This window comes from Carya illinoinensis, chromosome 1 (genome assembly GCF_018687715.1).
Source record: "Carya illinoinensis cultivar Pawnee chromosome 1, C.illinoinensisPawnee_v1, whole genome shotgun sequence".
Lineage (NCBI taxonomy): Eukaryota > Viridiplantae > Streptophyta > Magnoliopsida > Fagales > Juglandaceae > Carya > Carya illinoinensis.
Window position 1 is genome coordinate 48,387,018 of NC_056752.1, and position 27,989 is coordinate 48,415,006.

Consider the following 27,989-nt stretch of genomic DNA (forward strand, 5'->3'; position numbering starts at 1 on the left):
TATATAAAGCTGAATTGAAATGATGACTGTCATGCACCAAACAAATTATTAAGTACCTTTTGTTTTTTTGACAAAAAAAAAAAAGTGCCTTTTGCTTTTTAAGCGCTAAAGCCAAAACTAATACATAAAGCTACGTTAATTATGGGAGGGGGCTTTCTATAATATATATATATGTCGTTTTCTCTCAAGAAAGGTTGAGAATTCTGACAATGAAAGAAAATCATCCATAATATATACACAGCAGTTGGAATATCGCTTTCCAATATAGAGTTTGTGGAACCGATAATCACGTGTCTTTCTTTCTCTTGAAGTCATTGGGCAGGGAACTTTCATTCCCGTTGTTAGTGAAATAAAACATATATAGTTAATTTATGGTGTTTGCTTGTTGATCTACTATTATATAGCTTCAATTTAAAAACAGTTCAACATATATAGTACATCTTGGTTTGATTTACTGTTCTTGTATCTATCTTCGATCAAATTTCATAATTTGTTCCACCGACAATTTTTAATACCACAATTTAACTCAATCCTTTAATCTCCCTTGATTTTTTTATTGGTCGTTTGATTTTATTGGACTATATTTTTTTATTGTCAAAATGTTTTTCATCTATGACAAATTGACCACCTACCTAATTTGGATAGCTAAGAAGTGCAGAGTAATATTTTAATATTTCTATAGTACATTTGACAATAATACTATCCATAAAAAGGTTGAATCAAGTCTCGAAGAAAAAAACATGCATCTACAGCTAATCAATAAAGTAGGGCGGAAAAATGAGTAAATGATAAAAATAACTATTTATGAGACCTATCAAAGTAGCGATAAGGTTTGCATATGGATCATGACCAATATAGAATCTTGTGTATGTAGAAATGCTCCATAGGGTCACTGAGTCTAATAGTAACTTAAAAATGACCCAACAACACTGATGAGAATTTAAATTAGCCAACCATGGGTTTGTGTCAAACATAAAAGATTAGTCTAAAATATCGCAGGGTGGGGCTTCTATATATAATAGCTTGATACATAGATTGATGCTTACGGTGCGCAATTATTGAGCAAAAAACTGTATCAGAAAAGATTGAATACGATTTTATATATAAAAATATTAATGATTTTTAGAGCTAATTAATATAAAAGTATATATTTTTCTTGCATAACATGAATAATAATTAATAATTAATTGAGTTGATCGTGATCATCATGATCAGTAGGTGACCCGCGAATTTCATAGTGGGGAATCTAAAACTTGATTATGCACCAACCATCAATTAAAGTTAATTAAATGTTTATTAATTACGTAAGCCTGAAATTAATTAAATTAATATGCTCTTATTCGAATCTAACTACTCAACAAATCTAATTACTCTCTCACTAAAAATCTCCACACTCTCCAATGTCACCATATCTTTTGTCTTGACTCTCACCCGAAATCATGTGCATAATTTATTTTATCTCGCCAAATTTAACTACTCTCCCACTAAAAATCTCCACACTCTCCGGGTGTCCCACGATTAGCTATTGAGAATGATGAATGAAAGGCTTTTTGTAAGGAAATAATTAAAAGTTTGATAAAATAAATAATAAATAAAGGTATGATTAAAAAATAATAAATGAAGTTAATGGTTCCTGACGCAATATCATGCAGAACAATGAAAGCACGGTTGATCTCTACCCTCAGAGCTATAGTAAACTCTAAAAGTGGTTCCTCTGGGATATGGAATTCTGGAATGTGTGGTGGATGTCTACATTATCAAATAGATGTATGAGCAAAACGACTCAAAATAGAGAAATTGAAATAATTAAACCACCACAACAAGAGTAGCCTTACTTTTGGATGAAGGTGGATGCGTTTGACCACAAGAACAGAATTGAAAGTGCCAAAACCAAGATGTAGAAGACCAGAGCCAGCAAATGGCCAAGCTCGACTCGAGCTCGGCCCGCTAATGCAAAATTTTAACAGATCAACTGGAAAGGTAAAAAAAATATAATAATTAAGCACACTGAGATATGAACATAATCTCTTCAAATATATCAACATATGTTCAGATCTAGAGGGGAAGAAAACCAACAACCGAAATAAAAGGTTTTTAAAAAAATATTCATTAACTTGGATTTGTAGGAAATGAACAACATGCATTCATTTCCCTGCAGATCCGCGATGAAAGAAAAAACAAACAAAAGAGAAAAAGAACAGAGAAAATGAGACTGAAAGAAAAATAAAAAATAATGATCAGCTGAAAGGAAAAAAAAAAAAGTTAACAACGCTGACATCTAACACGATCTCTCAAAATATATGAAGATCTGTTCGGATCTAGAGGGAAAAAAAGGTAACACCAAAACATTTCTCACCAAACCCAAAAAAGTAACAAAGTCTCGTCTCATCTCTTTGCCCCATATTCTCTCTTCTTCTCCTTCTTCTTCAGAGCTCTCTCTCTCTCTCTCTCTCTCTCTCTCTCTCTCTCTCTCTCTCTCTCTCTCTCTCTCTCTCTCTCTCTCTCTCTCTCTCTCTCTCTCTCTCTCTCTCTCTCTCCGTGTATTTTTGAAGCATCTTAGAGGGCATCGATGGAGTCAATCTCTCCAAAATATCAAGAAACTCAGAACGCAAGCCCATCTTTCTTGCCATCCCCCAACAGCCGTAGCTCCAACAGTAGCAGCAGCAGCAGCGCCACCAACAGTAATGGACTCCAGCCCATTCGTATGATCTCTTAAACTTGTTTTTGGTTCTTTGGATATATGTGATCCAAGCAGTCAAGAGTCATCTTAGATTTTTGTAGACATAAATTTTCAAACTTGTTGCTTGTCATTTATGGCTAGGATCAATTTTAATACTGAGTCTGAAATTTGAAGCTTGGTGTATCTAACTTTAAGTATATAATGGCTCTAGAATAAGACTAACTTTGGTTGCATAGGATCGATTTGATAAAACAAACAAACAAACAACATATTTGGGTTAAAAAGGAATCTATAATAATTATATACCAATAACCATCAAACTTAACAGCATATTTCTGGTTCTTGATATCCACCGTCGGATCAGAAACCAAGAGCTGGGATGGGGTTCGAGTGGTGCTGGCTCACTCTTCACCTTCTCCAAGTTCGTGCTTGAATCCAACGACACTGAGCTTGTCTCCAGAGAGTGCTCGCCGGAGGCAAAGCCCGAAACCCAAATTTTTGCTCCTAAAATTCAAACTCGCCCATCGTATCAAAATTACACAATCTTTATCATTCTTCAAGTAAGAAAAAACACAAAAATGAAAGAAAATAGAAGAAGACTAAGAAGAAAGTGGCCGTGGAGGAGGTAAAAGTTGATGGAGATTCTGTGAAGAGGAATAAACGGAGAGAGAGAGAGAGAGAGAGAGAGAGAGAGAGAGAGAGAGAGAGAGAGAGAGAGAGAGAGAGAGAGAGAGAGAGAGAGAGAGAGAGAGTGGTTCAGCAAGACGAAGAGTAGAGATAAGAGAGAAGAGAGACGAAGAGAAGAAGAATCGAGAAAAGTAGAAAAGTAAAAAGAGAAAGAAAAAGGACAAAAAAAACTAAATACACGGAAAGAGTGAAGACATCAAATACACAGAAACGAAATGAGAATTTACTGCTCATTCCTGTAGCAGCGGGATAGGCGCTTATTATTATAGAGAGATAGTATCATATAGTGATATATTATTTGATTATATATGTTAGTGACAATATACTAGTGAAGGTTTTGGTCTTGGGTATTACTCCCTTCAAGGTCTAAGGTTTAACACTTTATGGGTGCAAGCAATTTTTTAAGGCCACACCTTCTAGTGAAAAGTCAGTGATTTAACCAATTTCGTATAAGAAAACTTTTGAGAGTACGGTGTACGGGACCAGGATTTATTATGCAAGGGTGGGTTCGAAGGGCCCTACCTTGGAGAGCTTCCCCAACATATAATTAAAAAAAAAAAAAAAAAAAAAAAACTAGTGATAATATGGTAGTGTTTAACTTATTTATATATTTGATTACATTTATTAATGATAATATAATGGTTATATACCTGAGTGTATATAATCAAATGTATAGAAATGTATTTATAAAAAAAAAAATCTATATTATAATTTATTATACTATAAAATGTATTTATCCTTAATATATATAGTTTATATTAATAACATATGATTAAATGTTCATATTTAAGATTAAAATTTTATGTTAGAAAATTAAAACTTTTAATTTTAATGTTATATAAAATGTTATAGGAAGATTTATAAGATTAATTTTATATTATATTAATTTTATGTTATTAGACTATTATTATACATGAATAATAAGATTTTAAAATTTAATGTTGTATTGATTATCAATTTTGTGTACAATATAATATTATTTTACATATAATTATATAAATTATATAAAAATTTTATATAATATAAAAAATTATTTAGAAAATATTTATATAATATAAAAATTTAATTTAGATATGAACTTGTCCAATCATGTGCGATATGGTGTTAGAAAAAGAAAAATAAAAATTAGACCGATTTTGACAAAAAAGAAACCGATACTAAACCGGATCCGATTCGGTCTGATTCACCAATCTTTTTCACCCCTAATTAAACTACTTTTTATTATCAATAAGGTAAAAGAATAAGGTTAGCATGATTCCTCATTTAGCCATCTCATTTTGATCGCTCATGTATTTAATTTTTTTTAAAATTTTTTTTACTAATTAAGGAAGTGACTATTAGTGTATTAGTATTTTTTTTTAATTTTTAAAAAAATTAAACATGTTAAAAAAATGTTTGAAATAAAACAAAAAAAAATACAATTTACACGAGAGACACACGAAGCGGACAAATTAGGGGGCATGGTAGCTATAAAAGTTTTTGTATAACTTTCAATAATTACAATTTTACCCTTCTTATTGGTGAAATAGGGTGCCTCTCTCTTCCTTTTGATGATTCTGTTTCTAGATAGAGCCCTTCAATAGCTTTAGGGAGAGCTCAATTGACAATAGAGCCCTTCAAAATCACGACGACATCACAAAGAACCCAGATGAATTCGCCTAGGCTCTATCAATAGCTCTCAGATAACCCAGATAAATCCCTTCAAACTCACGACAGAGTCCTACCCTTGTTCCTTGTAGTGCAAATTCTTGTAATCTTTGATTCTTTTTCGTCACACAACCAAGTCATAGACATTCTAAAAAAAAAAGAAAAAAAAAACCACATAGATTCCTAATTCCACAAGCGTGGGGTTAAATATTCAAGTTGGACGGGGAAGATTCTCTTAAATTTTTCTGGTTTGCAATTGGAAAAGGTAACGGTGTTTATTTTTGGCATGATGTCTAGTGTGGTGAAAGGGCTCTCAAGTAGGTGTTTCTCACGCTTTACCAAATTTCTAGTGACAAAGAGGCTTTTTGTGATTGATTTATTGCTATCTAATGGCTCTATCTATTGGAATGCTATTTTTTTTTAGAGCTGCTCAAGATTGGAAATTGGATATGTTTGCTGATTTCTTTGACTCGTTGTATGCTATTAATTGACAATGAGATAAATGATAAGTGGAATTAAAAAAAAAAATCGGTGTGCTCATTCCTTCTATAAGTCTCTCTCCGTCCTTCAAAAAAAAATCTCTCTCCGAATTTTCTAATGATCATTGTTTTTCTTGGAAGGCTATTTGGAAATACAAGGTACTAAGATTGCTTTCTTTAAATGGATTGTCTCTTTTGAGAGAATTCTCACCTCGGATAATTTGAGAAAATTTGATATTATCATTTTAGACTAGTGTTTTATGTGCAGGAAAGATGGGAAATTAGTGCATCAAATTTTGTTACATTGTGAAGTTGCCTAGTGTTTATGGAATGAGGGTTAGGTTATGCTTGGAAAAATGTGAGGGATATTCTAAAGTGCTGGAAAGGAATTAGGGAAAACGCCCACATCACTATTGTGTAGAGAATGATCTCTCGTTGTATTACGTGGTCTTTGTGGATGGAGAGAAACAAGCTCTGCTTTGAAGACATGGAGCGTTCTTTAGAAGAACTCGAGTGACTTTTTTACAAAACTCTCCTAGACTTCGGCCATTATTTGTAATATGGACAATTGTCATCAGTGCTTAGCTGTAACTAGATATGTTTGTTGTATACTCCCATCGTTTTTGGGTCATGCCTTTATTATCAATAAAATTTTGCTTTTACTTATGAAAAAAATAAGAACAAAAAGTTAAAAACTAACAAATATATTTATATTTATATTTTCTGTGATGTTATAATTTTTAGAAACAAAAAGCACAATAAAATGATGTTTTCGCTCAAGAACTTTAAGATGTAATCATAATTCATTAGAGTTATTTTTAAAGATTTTAATCTACAACTTCATCCAGCACCCCATAAATGAAAAACCTTGCTCCGTCATGGTCTTTCAATGAAAAAAGGTGCGGTGGTGATTCAAGACACAATAAGTACCAACTTCTAACTTAGCAGATAAGTCTTCTAAATATTCCTCCAGGGATATCGATTAACACGACTTTGCCAGAACCTGATAGAATAAACGAACAATGCATACTCCTTTAGGGGCACAAAAGGGCCTTGTCTTCGTCTCCAACTTGCGGTTTAGAAGAGTGCAATTTACTAAGAAATTCTTTGAAGGCATCAACTTCCTCGTCTTGTACTTATTTGAAGAATTAACATTGGATTGAGAAAAACTACTACTAATTCTGAAATATCAGCTACTAAGGCTTCCTGCACCTGCACAATCTCACACTTTTGGAAATGCTTCCTTGAAGACCTTACCTCCACATCATAAATTGCCAAAATCTGATTGCGGATCCTTCTCCAAACTCAAGTTGAGTATTCCCAAAAATAGCCTCCATCCTCTTTCTTACATGCTTCCAAAACCCCACAACCCATCTGGTCCAAGCCTCTCATTCGAGCACCAGCCACTCTGAGCTCCAAAAATCCTTATCTATTACACCCTTCCACAAAGCCCCTCGTTTCTTGTTTATATCACTAGCCATTTTCCCAATACTGTGGATTGAGCAATAGCAAGTCTCAAACTCTGAACCCTCCCTAGACGAAGTGCTTACCCTTGCCCAATTTAGAAGATGAAATTTGTACACTTCCCTCTCAGATCCTAGCTATCAGAAAATAAAAACTCAATCCAGTGGCATTTCCACCATTTTTTATGCCTTCAGTTGCCATTTTGTCTAATGTTTTTTTCTTTTTTTGATAGGTAAAAGTAAGTTTTATTAATAAAAGAGGCATAGCCTGATTACACTATACAAAGAACATGCCAGGTTACAACTAAGTATTAGTGAGAGTTACAAGCAAAGTATGGAGATCATCTGTGTTACAAATAATGGCCGAAGCCCAGGAAAGCAGTGTACTGTAGAAAAAAACGTTTCAGTTCAGCCATAGAGTGCTCCATATCTTCAAAACACCTCTTGTTTCTCTCCAACCACATACACACCACATAATGCAGTGAGGTATCATTCACCACACAGCAACGATTAGAGCATTTCCCCGGATACCTTTCCACCAGCACATAAGATCCTGAACACTTCTTGGCATGACCCATGCCACCCCTATCCTATTAAAAACTCCATACCATAAACACTGGGCCACTTCACAGTGTAATAAGAGATGATCAACTGATTCCCCATTACACTTACACATATAACACCAATCTAAAATAATGAACCCATGTTTTCTCAAGTTATCCAAGGTAAGAATCCGCCCAATAGATGTTGTCCAGACAAAGAATGCAATTTTGGAAGGTACCTTGCACTTCCAAATAGCCTTTCAAGAATAGCTATGACCATGGTATAAATCCAAGAGAGCCAAATAAAGGGACCGCACCGAGAACTTTTTATTTCCACTTGGATTCCATGACAGCCTATCCCTCATCTCATTTCCAAATGATACAGCATATAATGAGTAAAAAAGACCAGAAAACATGTCCAAATGATATAGCATGTTTAGATCAACTTTTGAAAGTGGACATGCCATTTTGTGATAGCTAAACGACAGATCTCTAAGATGCATGCATATGCCCAACAAAAGAAAAAACAAAATTAGAGAGAGAGACCCAAAAAATAAGGAACTCCTAGCATCAGTTTTAAACCAACAGACTTACTGACCATGTCCTAAAATCTCGAAACTTTCGCTTCTACGATTACAGGCCGAAAACTCACCAGAAAATGACAGATCGCTAAGATGCATGCGCACGTCCAAGAAAAGCAAAAAATAGAAAGTAAACTAGGAAAAAAAGAGGGAGAGAGTAACAACTTCAGGGACCAATTTCGACCAAAAGATTTGCTGACCAAGTTATGGTACCATGCAACACAAAATTATATCAAAATTAATTAACCACAACCAAAATTAAAGAGGTGTTATAATTTTTTTGTACTAGTAGTTAGCCAGTAGATAACCTGGTTTGTAATTGCTAAACCGATAGCACTGGTGGCGCTGCAATAGGATCTCATCCCCAGTTAAAAGCGAGAATAGATGAAAATAAAAATAATTGAAAAATGATTGTAGAGAAATAAAATAGATGGCATCCCAAAAATTATTTTGCAAAAAAAAAAAAAAAAAAAAAAAAAAAAAAAAAAAAAAGAGTGCTGAAACATACATGAGAGCCCACAATGCAGAGAAATCCACTATAATCAAGAGAATTGTTTGCCTTGCATTTTCATGAAAAGCCAAAATAAGTTATCAAAACAAGTGCAGGATGGTTTTAAGTCAAGAAGCTATATCCTCCATACAGAATAAATGAATTTGGTATAAAGCAGCCAGAATAAAAATTGAGTTGTCACTTGCAGTGGAAAAAAATGATGATATGTTTCGAGCATTAATTAAAACAATTTCTTTAAATACAAACGAAAATAAATGGCAAAGCATAAAATGGTTGCATAATTTATTAGTACATTTGTAATGGTACTCTACCTAAGTATACAAGAAAGACACTGGCACTGGCAAAACTAGTGGATGGAGTAACCATGATAAAGATGACATGTAGCATGATTGTAGCTATCTCAACAGGTGAAATATCGTTTTGTGGGCAAATGCATCGCAACCATACCAATTTATTATTTAAGAAAATCCCCAAAGAAACCTGCAAAATGTCAAAAGGATTTTAAAGGAGCGCAACCTTCTTTTCGAGCTTTGCACCAAATTCTTTTAAATCTGAAATACCAATTCAATCTCAAACTTTCCCTTCTTTTTCCAGTTCCAGGGTTTTCCCACAACTCCACAAGAAAGTAACAGCTCTTTTCTATGGTCAATTTCTTTTCACTCAACGAAGTCATAGGCATTCAAAAAAAAAAAAAACCCACATAGATTAGTTCCAGCCCCTCTAAATAATAATTCATTTGTAATTCATAATTCGTTTGTTCAGAGTTGTTTTTGAAGATTTTCTTCTACAACTTCATCCAGCTCCCCTAAATAAAAACCCATGCTCCGTCAATGTCATTTAGTGAAAAAATGTGATAGTTATTCAAGACGACAGTAACTACCAACTTCTTACTTAGTAGAAAGACAAAAAGAACAAAAGGAAAAATAAATTTACCTCATTGTAATTGTTCGTAATCTTTGATGAACACTCATCCATTTCAACTGCAGGATTAAAGCACATGATCAAAGGGAAACACTACAATACAAAAATTTATACAAAAGGGAGCAAACTTGGAGCACTGGACCATCAAGTTGCATCCTCGCCCCGAGAGTAATATCATAATCAAATATATATGTCATGGAAACGTGATTGCTTATAAAATGGCTGATTGCAAGCTTGTTACAATCCTTATTTATGCTTAATAAGGGCACATACAAATCCAAGATCTAAAGAACACACTGGACAACAATATCACCACGTATTACACATATCAAACAAAGGTTTATATGTGTTCAAAGCAAAATGCAAAACAAACACCAGTTACTTAATTTGCTGGAAAGCATAATGGCTGTAAAAAACTGGGCTTGGCATGGGAAAGGGTGGTGAAATTTCAGAACCTGAATTATTGCCGTTGGCTAGGGCTGAGCAGAAATCCGAAAATCCGACTCCGACTCCGACTCCGCTCCGGCTCCGCTCCGACTCCGACGGAGTCGGAGTTTTTTTCCCCCTGGAAGTCGGAGTCGGAGGTAGAGGTGTCCCGACTCCGATCCGATCCGACTCCAACTCCGACACACCGACTCCGACTCCGACTCCGACTTCCAATCCGACTCCGACTCCGACTCCGACTTCTACTCCGACTCCGACTCCGATATTGTGCATATTTTATAAAAATATTTGTTATCAATATATTAACATCTAATAAATAATAATCTATAAACATTATAATGAATAATATAAGTTAATATAGTTACTATAAGTTAATTTACATTACTAATTTACTATAAGTTAGTAAGTTACTATAAGTTAATATAGTTATTAGTTACACTATAAGTTACTAATTACTATACCTTATATAGTTAATTTACATTACTAATTTACTATAAGTTACTATAAGTTAATATAGTTATTATATAAGTTACCATACCTTATATAGTTAATTTACATTACTAATTTACTATAAGTTACTATATAAGTTACTATACCTTATATAGTTAATTTACATTACTAATTTACTATAAGTTACTATATAAGTTACTATAGCTTATTTTATATTTTACATTACTAGTTTACTATAAGTCAATATATAATATATAGTTATATATATACTATATATATTAAGGGCTTGTATAGTATATAGTTACTATACTATGTATAGTAATTAACTATACTTATATAATATATATAGTTATACTTATATAATATAATATATATATAGTTATATATTAACTTACTAATTAACTATACTTATATAATATATATAGTTATACTTATATAATATAATATATATAGTTATATATTAGCTTAGTAATTAACTATACTTATATAATATATTGGAGGAGTACTTATATACTATAATATATATAGTTATATATTAACTTACCAATTAACTATATTTATATAATATATTGGAGGAGTACTTATATAATATAATATATATAGTTATATATTAACTTACTAATTAACTATATTTATATAATATATATAGTTATACTTATATACTATAATATATATAGTTATATATTAACTTACTAATTAACTATACTTATATAATATATATAGTTATACTTATATACTATAATATATATAGTTATTCATTAACTTACTAATTAACTATACTTATATAATATATATAGTTATACTTATATAATATAATATATATAGTTATATATTAACTTAGTAATTAACTATACTTATATAATATATTGGAGGAGTACTTATATACTATAATATATATAGTTATATATTAACTTACTAATTAACTATATTTATATAAGATATTGGAGGAGTACTTATATAATATAATATATATAGTTATATATTAACTTACTAATTAACTATATTTATATAATATATATAGTTATACTTATATACTATAATATATATAGTTATATATTAACTTACTAATTAACTATACTTATATAATATATATAGTTATACTTATATACTATAATATATATAGTTATATATTAGCTTACTAATTAACTATATTTATATAATATATAATAGTATACTATTAGTTAATATATATTAAATTAATATCACAATATAATTACATAATTATTAAATATATTCCCTTGGATATAACAACAATAAAAAAAATTTGTCAAATTTCTAATATATAACTCTCTAAGTTAGTAATAATTAATAAAGTAATAATTAACTAGTGATTTTTTTAGTGAGTTAATTAAATAATACACATTAAATTGTTACTTAATTTTATTTTTACTAACTTAAAATATATTTTTACTCACTTATTATTTATTAATTTATTTTTATTGTTTAGAAGTAGAATTTAGAAGTAGAAAGTCTTAAACGGCGCCGTTATTGGAAACTGGGTTGCGTGAAACGGCGCCGTTTCACGCAACCCTTTATTTTTTTTCAGATTTCTGTCACTGAAACGGCGTCGTTTGGGGTGAAAATAGCCCCAAACGGCGCCGTTTCAGTGTTTGCTATTAGGTCTTTTTGCCCCCCCCCCCTTTCTCTTCTTCCCCCCCGATCCCTTCGAATCCCCCTGCGCCGAATGCGAATGCAGCGAATCCCTCTCTGCCTCTCTCACCTCTCATCTCAGATTCTCTCTCCCCCCCGATTCCCTCCCATCCCCGATTCTCTGCCTCTCTCACCTCTCACCTCTCATCCCGATCTCTCTCACCTCTCATCTCAAAACCTTATTATTAGGTTTCCCGGCCCCCCCCTCTTCCCCCCCCGATTCCCTCCCCTCCTCTTGCGCCGAATCACTCTCTCTCACTCTTTGATTTCTCTTTTCTGTTATGGATTTGGTTTTGGTTTTGATTTGTATTTTCATTTTTTGGTTTTGATTCCCTCCCCTCCCCCTGCGCCGATTGCCGAATCCGTCGTTTGGGTTTGTTTTTTGAGGATTTCTCACCGACTCCGTCCCGACTCCGCTCCGACAAGTCGGAGCCGGAGCCGGAGCGGAGTCTAACACCTTCGGAGGCGGAGTCGGAGGCCAGATTCGGCCTCCGATAAAATCGGAGTCGGAGTCGGATGGCTCCAATACCGACTCCGATTCGTCGGTGCTCAGCCCTACCGTTGGCCTAGTTTGTTCAAAGCACAATGCAGATACAAAAGGTCGAACCCAAACAATAAATTGGAGAACCATTTCCATTCCCCTACTTTGTTTCCCACAATTTGCTACGGCGTTAAAATATTTTTTTCCATGATAATGCAAGAAGACAAATTATGTCAACGGCCGCATACAATCGAAGTAAACAACTAAAATGGAATAAGGAAACAACAATTGATATCAGAACATGGATTGTTCTAGTGAGATCACATAAACGTAATCCTGGCTGACGATATCTAGTGAATGATAAAAGTTTGATCTTAGATACAGGGTTTAATACAATATTTTTTTAATGAACGAAGAACTTGACAAAAATGCTTCAGGTAGATATAAAGGGCTCACCAAGATAAAAGGAAAACAACTTAACCGTTTGTTTTCAGAACTGCCATATTGGAAAGGTCCCACCAAGCCCACACATAGCAAATATCACAGGGTAGTTTCTTGATGCGTTTTCCATTCACATAGCAAAGCAATAAACACAACAGAAAACCACATTAAGAGATGCACAAAAGCTATAAACAATGTGTATTATAACTACGCATGATGGGGCACACAGCAGCAATGTGTATCATGTTAAAGTCTGTTTGCAACATATAAAATTCCCTGAAGCTGAATTAAGTTTTGGTAGTTCAGCATAGAGAAGGTTGATTTGTGAGAAAAATCTTTCAGTATTTCATTTTTTTTGATAGGTAAAGAGATTTTATTGATCCACGTAAAAAGGCAAAACCTGAGTATACAGGAAGTATACAAGAAAGAGCCTAATTACAAGCTACGTGCTACGGAAAGTAGCATAAAAGTCATTAAAACTCATTCCATTCAATACTTTCAGTATTTCATTGTGAGTGTTGGTTTCAACTCTATCTCGCTTTCTAATAGCCATCACAAACATCGCTGAAGTTAACCTCTTTTGTTTGTATATTTCATTGTGAGTGTTGGTTTCAACTCTGTCTCGCTTTCATGCCCTTCGTTTCCACCTGCTTTTACTGTGGCTAATCACAGTGAGAAGGTGAAGCGAGACTTCCTTTGGGGTGTTATAGGGAGGAAATACCATCTGGCAAGTTGGGCAAAGGTTTGCTTTTTGTATTTCAAAAGGTGTGTTGAGGAATCAAAATTTGCTATTGTTTGACCTTGCATTATTAGGGATATGAACTTCGCGACATCCACGTGAGAGGGGTGCATTGGGGAGAACTGTATTAGATTCCAAATATGGATGCTTGTGAGGCGAAATATGTTCTAATGAGGTTCAAGGTGTGGTGGGGTGCCATTATGGAACATTATAGGGAATTATGGGTAAGATGGAGCTAAATCATATTTTGGAATTATTTGTGGTGTGGTGATAGCTTCCGAAGGAAGCTTTCATAGAGGTGTTAAGCGTACCTTGAGTTAACGATGCTTCAGCGATGAACAATTTGGAGATTGCAGGTGCCTCTTCTCGGTAGAATAGAAGCTTCATCGAAGCAGCGCAAGCCTGGGAGGTAGAAGCGTCAAGTTAGTTTTTTCACCTATTGCACTCCAAAAATTTGAGAAGGGGCTGAAGTCAACTTTCTGGGCCCATCCAAGAAAAAGATGTTTAGCGTTCGCTTTCTTTGTCACGTCATAATAAACAATAAGCACCCATGGAAGAAACTTTGGAGAGCAAAGGCCCCTTTGAAAGTGACTTTCTTTGCCTTGACTGTATCTCTAGGGAAGATCCGCCACATATAATTCAAGAATCTTCCACGAGAAAGCAGTCTAAACAGAAAATCTGCTCTTAGAGGTGCTTGAGTCTTCCAAATATTCCTCCAAGGATATCGATTAACATATGATGAGTTTGCGAGAACTTTATAGAATAAATTAAAAATGAACGCTCCTTCTTTAGGGTCACGAAAGGGCCTTGACTTCGTCTCCCACTCTCGGTTTAGAAGAGTGCAATTAACTAAGAAAATTCTTCGAACGCATCAACTTCCTCGTCTTGTACTTCTTTGAAGAATTGAAATTCTATTGAGATAAACCACTGCTAAGTCCAAAATATTAGCTACTGAAGCTTCTTGCACTCGCACAATCTCACTACTGAAGCTTCCTGCACTCGCACAATCTCACACATTTTGAAACAATTCCTTGGAGACCTTACCTCCACATCATAAATAGTGTTGAAATTTAATTGAGGATCCTTCCCCAAACTCAAGTTGAGTATGCCCAAAAATAGCCCCCATCCTCTTCCTTACATGCTTCCAAAACCACACACCCCCATCTGGTCCATGTCCCTTGTTCGAGCATCAGCCACTCCAAGCCTCACAAAACCTTGTCTATTACACCCTTCAAAAAAGCCCACGTTTCCTGTTTACGTTTTCCCAATAATGTCAGATTGAGCAATAGCAAGTCTCAAAGACATAAAACATTTGGGCAAGTTGGATCGAGTAGTTTTGGCCAAGATAAATCCAGCCTCTATTAAGCAAATAAATCTCTTCAACCTAGCCTATTTGAACTTCATCTTTTCAATCAGACCATCCAAACTAGCCAATTTGAACTTTGTCTTGACTAAGGATATCAAACAGAGGTTAACGTCCTAGGCAAGAAGGATACCTTACACCTCAATATGCTACCAAGCCCTCCGCATTACAAACATTTCCGATTAAAACGAATTCTCAATTTGCTAAGTTCACTTTCAAGCCTGACACAGACCAAACCATTAAATAAAATTAAATTAAAAAAATAAAGAAGTGCCCCTTTACTACCTTGAGAAGAACACCTCCATGCCAATTACGTAAGCTCTGGATTTGTGAGCTACAGAAAATTTGGTCATTCTCTAAAATCTAGGTGTTTCCCCATGCTTCTCCTAACCGGTAACTTCCTCCCCTCCTGTGATCCCAATTCCTACTCTCAATCAGGCATAAAGTGTGAACACCCTCCGGCAGTAGTTCAAAAACCCTTGTATCTATCAACAGTTGTTTTAGGAAACCCACCCTACCATACCTTTCAAATCCTGGCTATCGGAAAGTAAAAACTTAATCCAATGGTGTTTCATGCCCTTTTTTACTGTGGCTAATCACAGTGAGAAGGTGAAGCGAGACTTCCTTTAGGGTGCTCCGAGGAGGAAATACCATCTGGCAAGTTGGGCAAAGGTTTGCTTTCATATTTCAAAAGTTGTGTTGGGGATTCGGAATTTGCTATTGTTTGATCTTGCATTATTAGTGATATGAACTTGGCGACATCCACATGAGGGGTGCATTGGGGAGAACTATAATAGATTCCAAATATGTATACTTGTGAAGCGAAATATGTTCTAATGAGGTTCAAGGTGCGGTGGGGTGCCATTATGGAACATTATAAGGAATTATGAGTAAGATGGAGCTAGATCATATTTTGGAATTGTGGTGTGGTGATAGGTTCCGAAGGAAGTTTTCTCAAGGGTGTTAAGCATAACTTGTATCAAGGATGCTTCAGCGGTAAACAATTTGGAGATTGCAGGTGCCTCTTCTCAGTGGAATAGAAGCTTCATCAAAGCAACGCAAGCTTGGGAGGTAGAAGCGTCGACTGTCGAGTTAGTTTTTTCACCTATTGCATTCCACAAATTTGAGAAGAAAAGGTTGAAGTCAACTTTCTAGGCCCCATCCAAGAAAAAGGTGTTCAATGTTCGCTTTCTTTGTCACGTCATAATGAACAACACACTCCCGTGGAAGAAAATTTGAAGAGCAAAGGCCCATTTGAAAGCGACTTTCTTTGCTTAGACTATATCTCTAGGGAAGATCTGCCACATGTATAATTTAAGAATCTTCCACGAGAAAGCAGTCTAAACAGAAAATCTGCTCTTTGAGGTGCCTAAGTCTTCCAAATATTCCTCCAAGGATATCGATTAACATATGAGTTTGCGAGAACTTTATAAAATAAACGAACAATGAACGTGCCCCTTCTTCAGGGGCACGAAAGGGCCTTGTCTTCGTCTCCCACTCTCAGTTTAGAAGAGTGCAATTGACTAAGAAGCTCCTCTTCGAAGGCATCAACTTCCTCGTCTTGTACTTCTTTGAAGAATTGACATTCCATTGAGATAAGCCACTGCTCATTTCAAAATATCAGCTACTGAGGCTTCCTGCACTCTCACAATCTCACACTTTTGGAAACACTTCCTTGGAGAACTTGCCTCCACATCATAAATGGTGCCAAAATTTCATTGCGAATCCTTCCCCAAACTCAAGTTGAGTATGCCCAAAAATAGCCCCCATCCTCTTCCTTAAATGCTTCCACAACCCCAAACCCCCATATGGTCCATGTCCCTCATTTGAGCATTAGCCACTCCAAGCTCCACAAAACCTTGTCTATTTGTACCCTTCCAAAAAGCCCCAATTTCCTATTTATAACACTAGCCATTTTCCCAATAATGTCAGGTTGAGTAATAGCAAGTCTCAAAGACTAAACATATGGGCAACTTGGGTTGTGTAATTTTTGTCAAGATACTCCAGCCTCCACCATTAAGCAAATAAATCTCTCCCAACTAGCATATTTGAACTTCATCTTTTCAATCAAACTATCTGAACTAGCCAATCTGAATTTTGTCTTGACTGAGCAAATCAAAGAGAGGTTAATGTCATAGAATAGAAGGATACCTTACACCTTAATATGCTACCAAGCCCTCCGCATTACAAACATTTCTGATTAAAACGAATTCTCAATTTGCTAAGTTCACTTTCAAGCCTAATACAGATTCAAACCATTAAAAAATAATAATAATAAAATAAAGAAGTGCCCTCTACTACCTTGAGAAGAACACCTCCATGCCAATTGTGTAAGCTCTGGATTTGTGAGCTAGAGAAAAGTCGGTCATTCTCTAAAATCTAGGTCTTTCCCCATGCTTCTCCTCAACGGTAACTTCGTCCCCTCCTGTGATTCCAATTCCTACCCTCAATTCCTACACCCTCCGCCAGTAGTTCAAAAACCCTTGTATCTATCAATAGTTGTTTTGGGGGGAAACCCACCCTACCATACCTCTCAGATCCTCGCTTTCGAAAAGTAAAAACTTAATCCAACGGCGTTTCCACCATTTATTATGTCTTTAATTGCCGTTTTGTCTAATTTTTAGTTCAACTCTTGAAAGTGGATATTCCATTTTGTGATAGTTAAATGACATATCACTTAGGCTAGGTTTGGATACAAAGATGGTTTCAACTCATCTCAACTATCTCAACCCTTCCAAATTCCCACCAAAAATATAATAAAGAATTCAACTTTTTCAAATCCTAAAACAATAATATATTAAAAAATAATATTCTAACAATATTTTATTCAACTTTCATCTAAAACCATCTCATCTCATCTCATCTCACTATCCAAACCTCACCTATGATGTATGCATATGTCCAACAGAAGAAAAAACATAACTTAGAGAGAGAGAGAGAGAGAGAGAGAGAGAGAGAGAGAGAGAGAGAGAGAGAGACCGACCCAACAAATCAAGGAACTCCTAGGATTAGTTTTCAATCAACAGATTTACTAACCATGTTCTTGTAAACAGATTAGCTGAAAATCTCGAAACTTTCAATGTCTAAAAATGTCTTGCTTAACTTAGAATTTGGCTAAAAAATCTTCTGGCCTAAAGGTCCAAAGTTTCAAGTCTTTTCACTTCTACAATTACAGGCCGGAAACTCGCCAGAAAATGACAGATCACTAAGATACATGCACATGTCCAGGAGAAGCAAAAAATAGAATAAAAAACTAGGATATAAAGAGGGAGAGAGAAACAACTTCAGGGATCAATTTCAACCAAAATATTTGTTGACCAAGTTATAGTACTATGCAACACAAAATTAATTTACCGCAACCAAAATTAAAGAGGTGTTATGATTTTTTACTAGTAGTAATTAGCAAGCCTCTTAAGAGTAGATAATCTGTCAATATTATTTATTGGTCATAGGCAGAAAGGAGGCTCTATGAACTTGCATGTTATAACCAAACCGTACCTTGGCGACATTGTAGCAATGAATGCTCAAAAATGAGGCCGCAGTTGTACATGGACAACAAGAATATAACTGGTGGCAATGAAAGAAATGCCTACGGATAACATGGGTATAATTGGAAGCTACAAAACTGAGCCGCCCACTCGTTTGTGTTATGCAATCTTTCAGGAAAATGGGGTCAAGGAAATGAGAGATAGACGGTGACATGGTGAAGGGTGCATTATCTTTTTGCGGGGTCATTTTGACATTCTAGCCAGCAGCACATGTGAGACCTTTGCGAGCAGAAGTAAAATGTTATTACATGGAGAGCAAACTAACTATGAAACTACAAATTTAGACACAGCTGACTAAGTGTATTTTGATTCTTGAGTAAGTAGAAATGTGTTACAGTTAACGTAATTAATTTAGAATAAGTTATATGTCAGAACCTTGTTTATGAAGATTGGCACAAAATGAGGTGAAGAAAATATCATTTTGTTTGACTCACTCCTAGTTTCTTCATTAAAAACATGCAGGAATATAAAGAACACAGTTAACCCAACAACCCACTATTTTTTTTATTATTTCCTGATTCACTATACCAATCAGCATAGAATATATAATTGCCTTTTCCAATATTAACTAATGCACATCTCCACCAGAACCCAACAAAATAAAATTTTGTAAGCTAACCACTCCCACTTATCACTCGAGCATTTTAGCAAACCTACCCAAGGGAATGGACAGATCAGAATTAATATAGGTGCACCTAAACTGCCTTGACATGAGTGAGAACTGAAAGTAAGCAACCAAGTGATAAGGATGGACATACCTTCTTGAAAAAACAAATGGCGTTTCTCACGGATCTTTCATCAAATGTTTGGAATGCAGGCAATAAACCATAAGCACCTGTTCTCACTACAACAGATTGGACTTTTCCCGGCGTTGTAAAATCGCCGGCAAATAGGCATAAATCCCCGCTATAGTAATATTCCAGCGATTACCTAATCGCCGCTAATTCGCCGGTATTATTCTTCCACTTTACCTATAACACGGCGAATAAAAAAAATCGCCGTTCTATACGTAATATTTCGCAGCGAGTTTGGTATCGCTGGCATATAATTTGAATAGCGTCAAATTCTATTCCAGCGATTACGAAATCGCTGCTACATTAATTAGCAGCGCTTCCATAGTCGCTGCCATATACTGTCCATGGTTACAAAACATATGGCAGCGATACATGCATCGCTGGCAACTTATTTTGCAGCGCTTTTGTAATCGCTGCCAAATACGCAACCATTTCAAAAATAATATGGCAGCGATAGAAAAATCGCTGCTAAATAGTAAGGCAACGGTTTTTTAATCGCTGCTATATAGTTTTCCTGTTTCACAAACATATGGCAGCGATTATAAAATGGCTGCCATACCATTTTGCAGCGCTAAAGTAATCGCTGCCATATAGGTTTCAATTTCCAAAATCATATGGCAGCGATAGAAAAATCGCTGCCAAATTATATAGCAGCGGTTCCTTAATCGCTGCTATATACATTGCCTGGTTCAAAATGCTATCCCAGCGATCCTAAAATCGCTGCTATATGATATGACAGCGCTGTCTTAATCGCTGCTAAATCCATTTCTACTTTTCAAATTATATGGCAGCGATAAAAATTTCGCTGCTATATGATATGGCAGCGGTTTGTTAATCGCTGCTATATGGTTTTCTGTATCAATAGCATATGGCAGCGAGATAAAACTCGCTGCCATATGATTTGCCAGCGACTAAACATCGCTGCAATAGGATTTTCTAATGGGAATCTATCGTATTAAATGGTTTTTTGAAATTATTGACGGCGATTAAAAAATCGCTGGAGAAACCTGAAAATCGAATTTTATATAACCTAGTAACCCAATATTCTTAATGGGTTACTAGGTCTCATTTATACTTTCTCCATTCATCGAATAGCACCTGATAGACATGATCATTTAATTTTCCATACTTAAACAAAAATTGAGCTAACCATTTCTATTCAATTCAAAATTTACTCATATGCATCAAATGAATTGACCAACAATCATATAATATCTTTTTACATTGGGTGGTGCATTATACGAATCATATCAATTACAAACTGAGCTACTAATTACTCAAAAGATAAATATCACTAGTATAAGTTATTTCTAGATGACTCTACTCTCACTAAAACCAACAACTACCAGTAAAACATCTCATATTAGTTCAGGACTTTTCAACCAATTAAAACATCCAATTTTCACAAGATGACTTTTACAAAGAAAGGTGGTGAACACCAAGATAACGCCGCTCCCACAACGGTCAGCCCATAAAGGTGGTTGGCCATATCACCTGAAAATAACATGAGATATCCACAAGGGTTCAGAAATTGACAACAGGCCCATCAGAAATTGAGATAGTTTAAGAAAATATAAATGCAGTGGATTTAGTATTAATCATAGAGGCACAAGGTAAACTAACTAATTATGGCATGCTGTTGAAAGTGTATTAAGTCTTGCAGAGATGAGATTTATTTGTTGTTAATGGTGAGACTAATAACTTACTAACATTTGGTCATATAAATCTTACTGTCGGGCGATTCAAGACTTGGACAGAAAGTGGCAAAAAAGTCAGAAGCCATAGAGTGCCCTTCATCTCATCCTATAATAAGCGGTTTGAGGAAGAATCGCTGGCCAAATAAGAAACTGATCCTAGCATTTGGATGACCAAGAAAAACCCTATTATTAAGTTGTTCTTTCCGATAGCTCGCTGCAGCATGCAATTACTAATTGATATGGGGGTTTCTATTGTATGCTAATATATATATTTACTCGGCTGTAATGTCGTAATTGCATGTACACTACAAGTTTCTCTAGTTTTTGTTTTGGATCACATTAAGGAAAAAGCAAAAATCCTTAAATCATGTACCTTAGCCAACTATTTTTTCCAAAACTTGTTATTCCCATCAATTCACCTATTTGCATGCGCCAGGTACAAAATGGGCGCAGCCGTACCACGAGTTGCTTAATATTCAAGCAGCCATGGATGGATTGATCTATGGTGCATGTGCAATATGCTCGAAGAAGCATGAGAATTTTAGCTACAACTACGTCCTGGGGACTCAATTTATACAAGCTCGGCCAAAAAATGATGAAACAAGACTCAATTTATACTACTCGGCCAAAAATCTGATGAAACAAGACTCAATTTAAATAAGCAAAATGTTGATTCAATTTGTTAACTCACTCCCCATGCAGAATCTGAAAAGAATGGCATGAGCAAGGTGTGTATCGATGGTTGTCAAAATAACCCTGATTGTGTCCTGCTTAGGCAAACCATTTCCGTAAATTATTCCATACATGATGAATTAATTGAGTGAGTTAAATGACCAATCAGTTTGGAAATCTGAACGATGTATTTAAGCAAAACTGTGGGCAAAGTTCAGGCCTTATATCTAACCTAGAGTATCTGCCAACCCTTGATGGGTCGATTCCCAATATGCATGCAGCAGTTATACTAACTGCTGGCTGGGGGGGAAAAACATACCGCAAGATGACTCACATACCAATATGTTAAGTCAGCAGCAAAATCAGCACTCAGCAATTAAGTTGAGATATTGGCATGACCAGCTTTTTGTCCCCTTCCATTATGACAGGTGCACCACAACCAAAACTTAAGTTATACTACTGCAGTGAGGGTACTGTAACAGAACTTAATCACTTCTTGTATGCAATCAGTGTTAATGAAGCTTACCATCATTATTTGGGACATGTCGAAGAGCTTCATCATTCAGGAATTGGTGCTCAAAGCCTTTAAAACTGTAAAACACCAACAAAGGAAGTATTCATTGCCTAAATAGTTGATACATGAGACTCATCCAACCAACATTATCTGAAAGAACTAAACACTTGGCACGATACAACCTACAGCACACGCTTGAAAGCTAAGGAAAAGTGTATAACCTGCTATGATTATAAATCTGATTCCACGGGGCTTCCTTAAATACTCTGCCACATTCTCATATTCTAGATAAGCATTAACTCTACTTAAATTTAGTTACACGTTTTTTGCAGCCACAAATTTAAAAAGGTTGTTCCAAGGCAACCTCTTGCCCCTATTTTGAATGAAGCCATTCAGATCCATAAACATGTTTTAGTAGTAAAACATACAATGATAAATAACAATAAAAGCGACATTAGAATTGGTTATGGATCTTACCTTCACTCTATTCCCCGATTGATAATGCATGGTAATTCAAACCAAATCAACAAGTTAGTCTAGTATCTAAAATATAGGGCGCTCATAACTAATTTTCAGGTCTGGTTTCTGTTAATATGTTAATATGTCCGAAGGAGATGGGATTAAGTTGACAAGTGACTTTAATGAGTACCATCTTAGCGATGGTGTTAGTAAATCTCTAACTGCCGTGGAATAGGTTTATTTTACTTTAAATAAACCTACAGCACTTGTTGGGTTTCTTCAGTCCTAAGATGGAGAAAGAAGCAAGATATTTGTAAAATAATAGAGGGGAAAAAACCTAAAACCTGTCTAATGCAGAAATGGTTGATCTCTGTTGAATATCATTAACAGAGAGTATGGGTTTCCACTGGCAACCTCAAGACATATCAATGCATACTTCCCTTCTTTACCGTTGTTTTGAATTTCAATGCTCTTTCATCTTGCAATGCCTTGTTGTTGCAAATGAAACATCCTCCTTTTTATTATTAGAACCAAAATGATTATAAAAATAAATTTATAATCATATTAATATATGTAAAATGTCACAAATTATTTTCACGAGTTACAAATTTATAGCAATTTGTAAATTTATTTATTTAGAATTATAACATTTTTATAATTATATGCAAAAATTATAGTTGACGTTTTAAAAAAAAAAAAAACCCAAATCTGGTCAACCCTTTAATTTCTTATTGAGTTAGCATGGTCAATAACTCAACCACAAACACAAATGTCAAACTGCTCATGTGGCCCTTGGCCTGCCTCTCTTATCAGCACTAAAGGAAGGCTAGAGCCTAATGGTAGAGGCAAAACCCAAAGATTTGAAGTAATGGCAGAGAGAGATCCAGAGGCCTGTACAAAAAGGGACATGACTATCAATTAAGGGTGACCTTCCTTAAAATCTAGATTTGTTGGGTTTCTCTAATAGGGTCGGTGGCCATCGATCCTTAAATCATCAATTTATTTATTTTTCTAATTCAGTTTAACTAATCTATTTCATATAAATAAACAAAAGTATATTGAGTCTTTTGTTTATTAATAAAAATAAATAAAATAAAATCTATATTTCCATTCAATTAAATTTTTATAACAAAAGACTCAATTTTGTTATCTGAGATCCCAAAACGAGTAAAAAGATAAATTAACTTTAAACAATCTAAAATACTAGGATATGATGTTCTATTCTTTTAATCACACTAAAAGTAAATTTGAATAATTCTATATAAAACACACACTAGTTATAACATATATATAACTAATATGTGATATTATAATCAACATATAAATAATCAGATCCCACATTGTACAAAGAATTCATAGGAGAAAAACAAGCTGTTTTAAACAGGCCATATATATAAGTGTAAACATAGAATTGGTCGTTAATGTTTTAGCTCTATATGTATTCATCAAAATACTGTTTTAAACATGGAAGACAAACGGATGACAAAAATAGTATTGAAATTTTGGATTATTCGCTTTATACATGGTAGTCTTTAAAACCAAAAAGTCCATACCAAGTCCACTGGTTTATGCATCTAGGATTTCATGGATCTAAGTTCTTGTACTTTTCTGCCACTCACAGCAAATCAAGCCAGAAAGTAGGCCAAAAATACAAAATCATAGTTACCTATTTAGCAACAACAGTCGCGGCAGGATGTGCGTGATGTTTTAATTGCTATTGCTGCACAATGGCAATCTGCTGCAAATTCAAACCAAATGCAAATTAAAACACACAATTATTTCCAAGAAAGAGACAGGGCCTAAGCAACCAATTATTAAAACAATATTAGTAGTAAAACATATAATACTGCAGGTGTTTCGCAGTTGTTAAAAGTTAAGAAGTGTGCTGACAGGTGATCCCTAATCTCAGAAAAAACTGCTGTGGGAAGTTTTACATTAAGTTCATTGCCTGCTTAATATTCTCAAAGAATTAAAAACAGATGATTATATAAGTACAAAAGAAATCAGGACAGAATTTATGGTCACCACACCGCCCCCCCACCCAGAAAAAAAAAAAAAAAAAAAGGGAACCATAAAAATAACATGCTTGTACTCACTGTTAACTAATTAGCAATCTTTTGGACAAATCTTCTAGTTTTTTTTTTTTTTTGATATGAGGAAACATATTAAGGATCTGAAAGAATCTTTTTGTGACCTTCAAAGACATATCATCCTTCCTATGGCAACAGAACTAGTTTTCTTTATTTTTTTGCAGGCAATGGTTGCTCGTGGAGACCTTGGAGCGGAACTGCCCATCGAGGAAGTTCCTTTATTACAGGTGTATTGATGTTAGCGATATGCATCACATCTTTTTTCTCTAAACTTATTCATAAAGTTGGTCAATTTAAATAGCTTTGATGTATGATCTGCCAAATTTTGGTGTGGGTATAAAATGTTTGGGAAGAATAGATTTAACAATCATATGCATGTTCAATATCTCAAGTTAAAGGAAGAACCCCCATACATCTTGATCCAAAAATGGAGTTGTCAGTTTTGTATACTTACTTTAGTTTATAATAAGTATTTCTAGAGAATAAAAATTAACTTTTTTTAATACTTTATTTAATACATATTTTAATACATGTGCACTAAAAGTTAGCAAAGAGATTTACTTTAGCCCGGTAGTTTTTTACTAAAAACTAGTTTGATGTTGATACTGTAACTATTTACAGTATTACAAACTGTGATAGAGTACTTAAAGCAAGCGATATCTGCAAGTAATAAATGTGTAACCTACTCTTAACAAAATAACACAAAAAATGCTATGCCATATTCGCCTATTTGATAAAAACACAAACTGTGGCTTCTAAATGCATGATGCAAAAGTGAGTACTCTTTTGCTGATCTAAGTTCTAAAATAATGATTCAAAGACTCTTCTACATCATATTAGTGATCATGAACATAGAGCAATCAAAAGGCTAAATTTGTCATCCGTTTTCCAAAACTCATATGGCATCCAAAAATGTCTAGCTGGAAAAAACTCTGTTGAACATTTTCCAGCTAACTAACATATAGGTTTTTTATGTTTTTTGATAGATATTATGGATTTTATTCATAGTAAATAGGCATAGCCCAAGTACACGGGTAGTATACAAGAGAATAAACCTAAGTACAATCTAAAGCAGAAACAGAACTAAAGAAAAACATTACAAATGTTGATATCCCTTAAAAGATAACTCGCCCACAAGTTTAAGGTGTTGAGGGAAGAGATAACCCTGATTTGTATGGAATAGTCCCATCAGAAATCATGTAGATGAGTTCTCTTATACTATCTCTTTTATACTTGTCAAAATTAAAATCACATACCTATTTAAGTGAAAAAAAGAATACTTAACACAATACAAATTAAAAACTGTCTGAAGGCTAGGGAAAATGATCACCACAAACCACCAACATCAAACCAGCCCCACAGGGTACTATAACAGAAACAAACCAATAAAACACAAATCATCCATGCAACAAATAAAGTATAAACCATACAAAGGAACAGATGAGAAGCAAGAAATGTCAGGGACTCTTATATACAGAAACTGGAGAAGCACAGATTTCAAATAAAAACCCTAAGCAACTCGCTGCATAGGCCAAAAACTAAGAAACAGTTCAATAATTAATTTTCCATAGTGATAAAATCAGATAAACTAAATACCAGAGAACAGCCCAGCAGCATTTAATTTAAAATCACTAAAGCCAGTTATATCTATCTTGGCAGGTCGGCTACCATTTGCATCATTATTGAACTGCAATTGGGGGTTTCAGAATGGAATATTGTTTCCATTTTACATTCAAGTCCAAATTTTAAAACTATAGTTCAATTAGGAAGCAAAAAATCAGTTGTTAAATACCGAACGAAAAGGATGGGGCTAAAAAATTATAACTTGAAGTGAACGTGGGTGTGTGGTGAGAAGCAGAGAAGGAGAAGGTGCTTACCAGTGGTCGGAAACTCAGAACTCCAAGCACTTCACAAGCCGTGCAGCACCAACTTTCCCATTCAATCTTCGGTGGAGATAGAGAAGGGGAAACAACTGAATGCCCTAGGATTACAAAATCAGAGGGTTTTCACGAGTGAGAGAGAGAGAGATAGTGTGTGAGACAGAGAGAGAGAGAGAGAGAGAGAGAGAGAGAGAGAGAGACGAAGAATGGAACCTGAAGCTTTCAGCCGTATGGACTCTGGTTCAACCTCCGTGGGAAGAAAATGGCGTGGTGGTGGTGTGGCTAAATCGCTGGAGATTTCCTTCGGCTGAAATAGGTAAGCATATGGCGTCGGTGGTCTTTTGGAGAAGGACAGTATGTTTTACTCGGCTGTGGAGAACGAAGGAGCAGGCCGTAGGGAATCGGGGGGTGGGTTTTGGTGGTTGCAGGGGGGGGGACGCGGGACGAGGATGAAAAATAATACTTCGCGCCCAAAGATAGAGGTAAAGTGACGTAGTTTTGGCGCAGGCAAAAGTATATTGCAATATAGCAGCGATTTTATAATCGTTGCAATAGTTATTATAAGCCCCGGCTAGTAAATGGTATTATTAGATCATGAATTTCGCGGGGATTTTTAACTCGCCGGCAAAACATACTTTTGCCAACGAAATATTTTGCGGCGATTATTAAATCGCCGGAATAACCCCGATTTCTTGTAGTGTCTGTCTATAATAGCATCGGCCACACCACCAAACACCGGAACTCTTTGGGCAAAAAGAAATAGTAAGCGAAATATCCTGATAACATAAACAGAACTAATTAAACCGATAATATTTTAGCAAACCCAACAACATTCTAACTCACCATAGACAGAATATAGTTGTTGATTTGGTGGGAGACTACGATAGGGAGCAAGATGGTGAGAGTAAATAGGGCCAGGGGATTGGGATCTGTTAATTAATGGGGCCGCCCACGTGGGCAGACCCACCTTTTTCCTATTTCACCTAATGCATGGCTTTAAGCCATGCGTTAAATGACTTGCATGCATTGCATGCAGAGGCTGGCCTTTGAGGCCAGCCATGTAGGGGGCTATAAAAAGCCCCCCCCCCTAAGGTGATTAAAGAGCATCAGATCAACGAGAAGATCAGAAAACTCTCTCTCTCTTTTATTCTCTCTTAAGTAGTATTTAGGCTGTTGAGTGTTAAAGCGTTACTCTGGTTTTATACTACATAGTACGCTTTACCACCAAGTCAAAACTCTTGTCAATCTGAAGAAAC

General features: G+C 35.1%; 2 long non-coding RNA genes across 3 annotated transcripts; both read right to left on the reverse strand.

Annotated features, from left to right (window-relative positions):
- Positions 1–6,181: 6,181 nt before the first annotated feature.
- LOC122279702 lies at positions 6,182–19,468 on the reverse strand. Of its 2 annotated transcripts, XR_006229656.1 has the most exons (3): positions 12,993–19,468; positions 9,524–9,570; positions 6,182–9,395 (listed from the first exon to the last, which is right to left on the reverse strand). It is a non-coding gene; the product is annotated as an uncharacterized LOC122279702 (long non-coding RNA). The 2 variants fall into 2 exon arrangements; XR_006229654.1 differs by having other exon boundaries at positions 6,182–9,570.
- Positions 19,469–24,243: 4,775 nt separating this feature from the next.
- On the reverse strand, positions 24,244–27,429 carry LOC122279711. Its single transcript, XR_006229657.1, has 3 exons — positions 26,947–27,429; positions 26,731–26,834; positions 24,244–24,501 (listed from the first exon to the last, which is right to left on the reverse strand). It is a non-coding gene; the product is annotated as an uncharacterized LOC122279711 (long non-coding RNA).
- Positions 27,430–27,989: the final 560 nt, after the last annotated feature.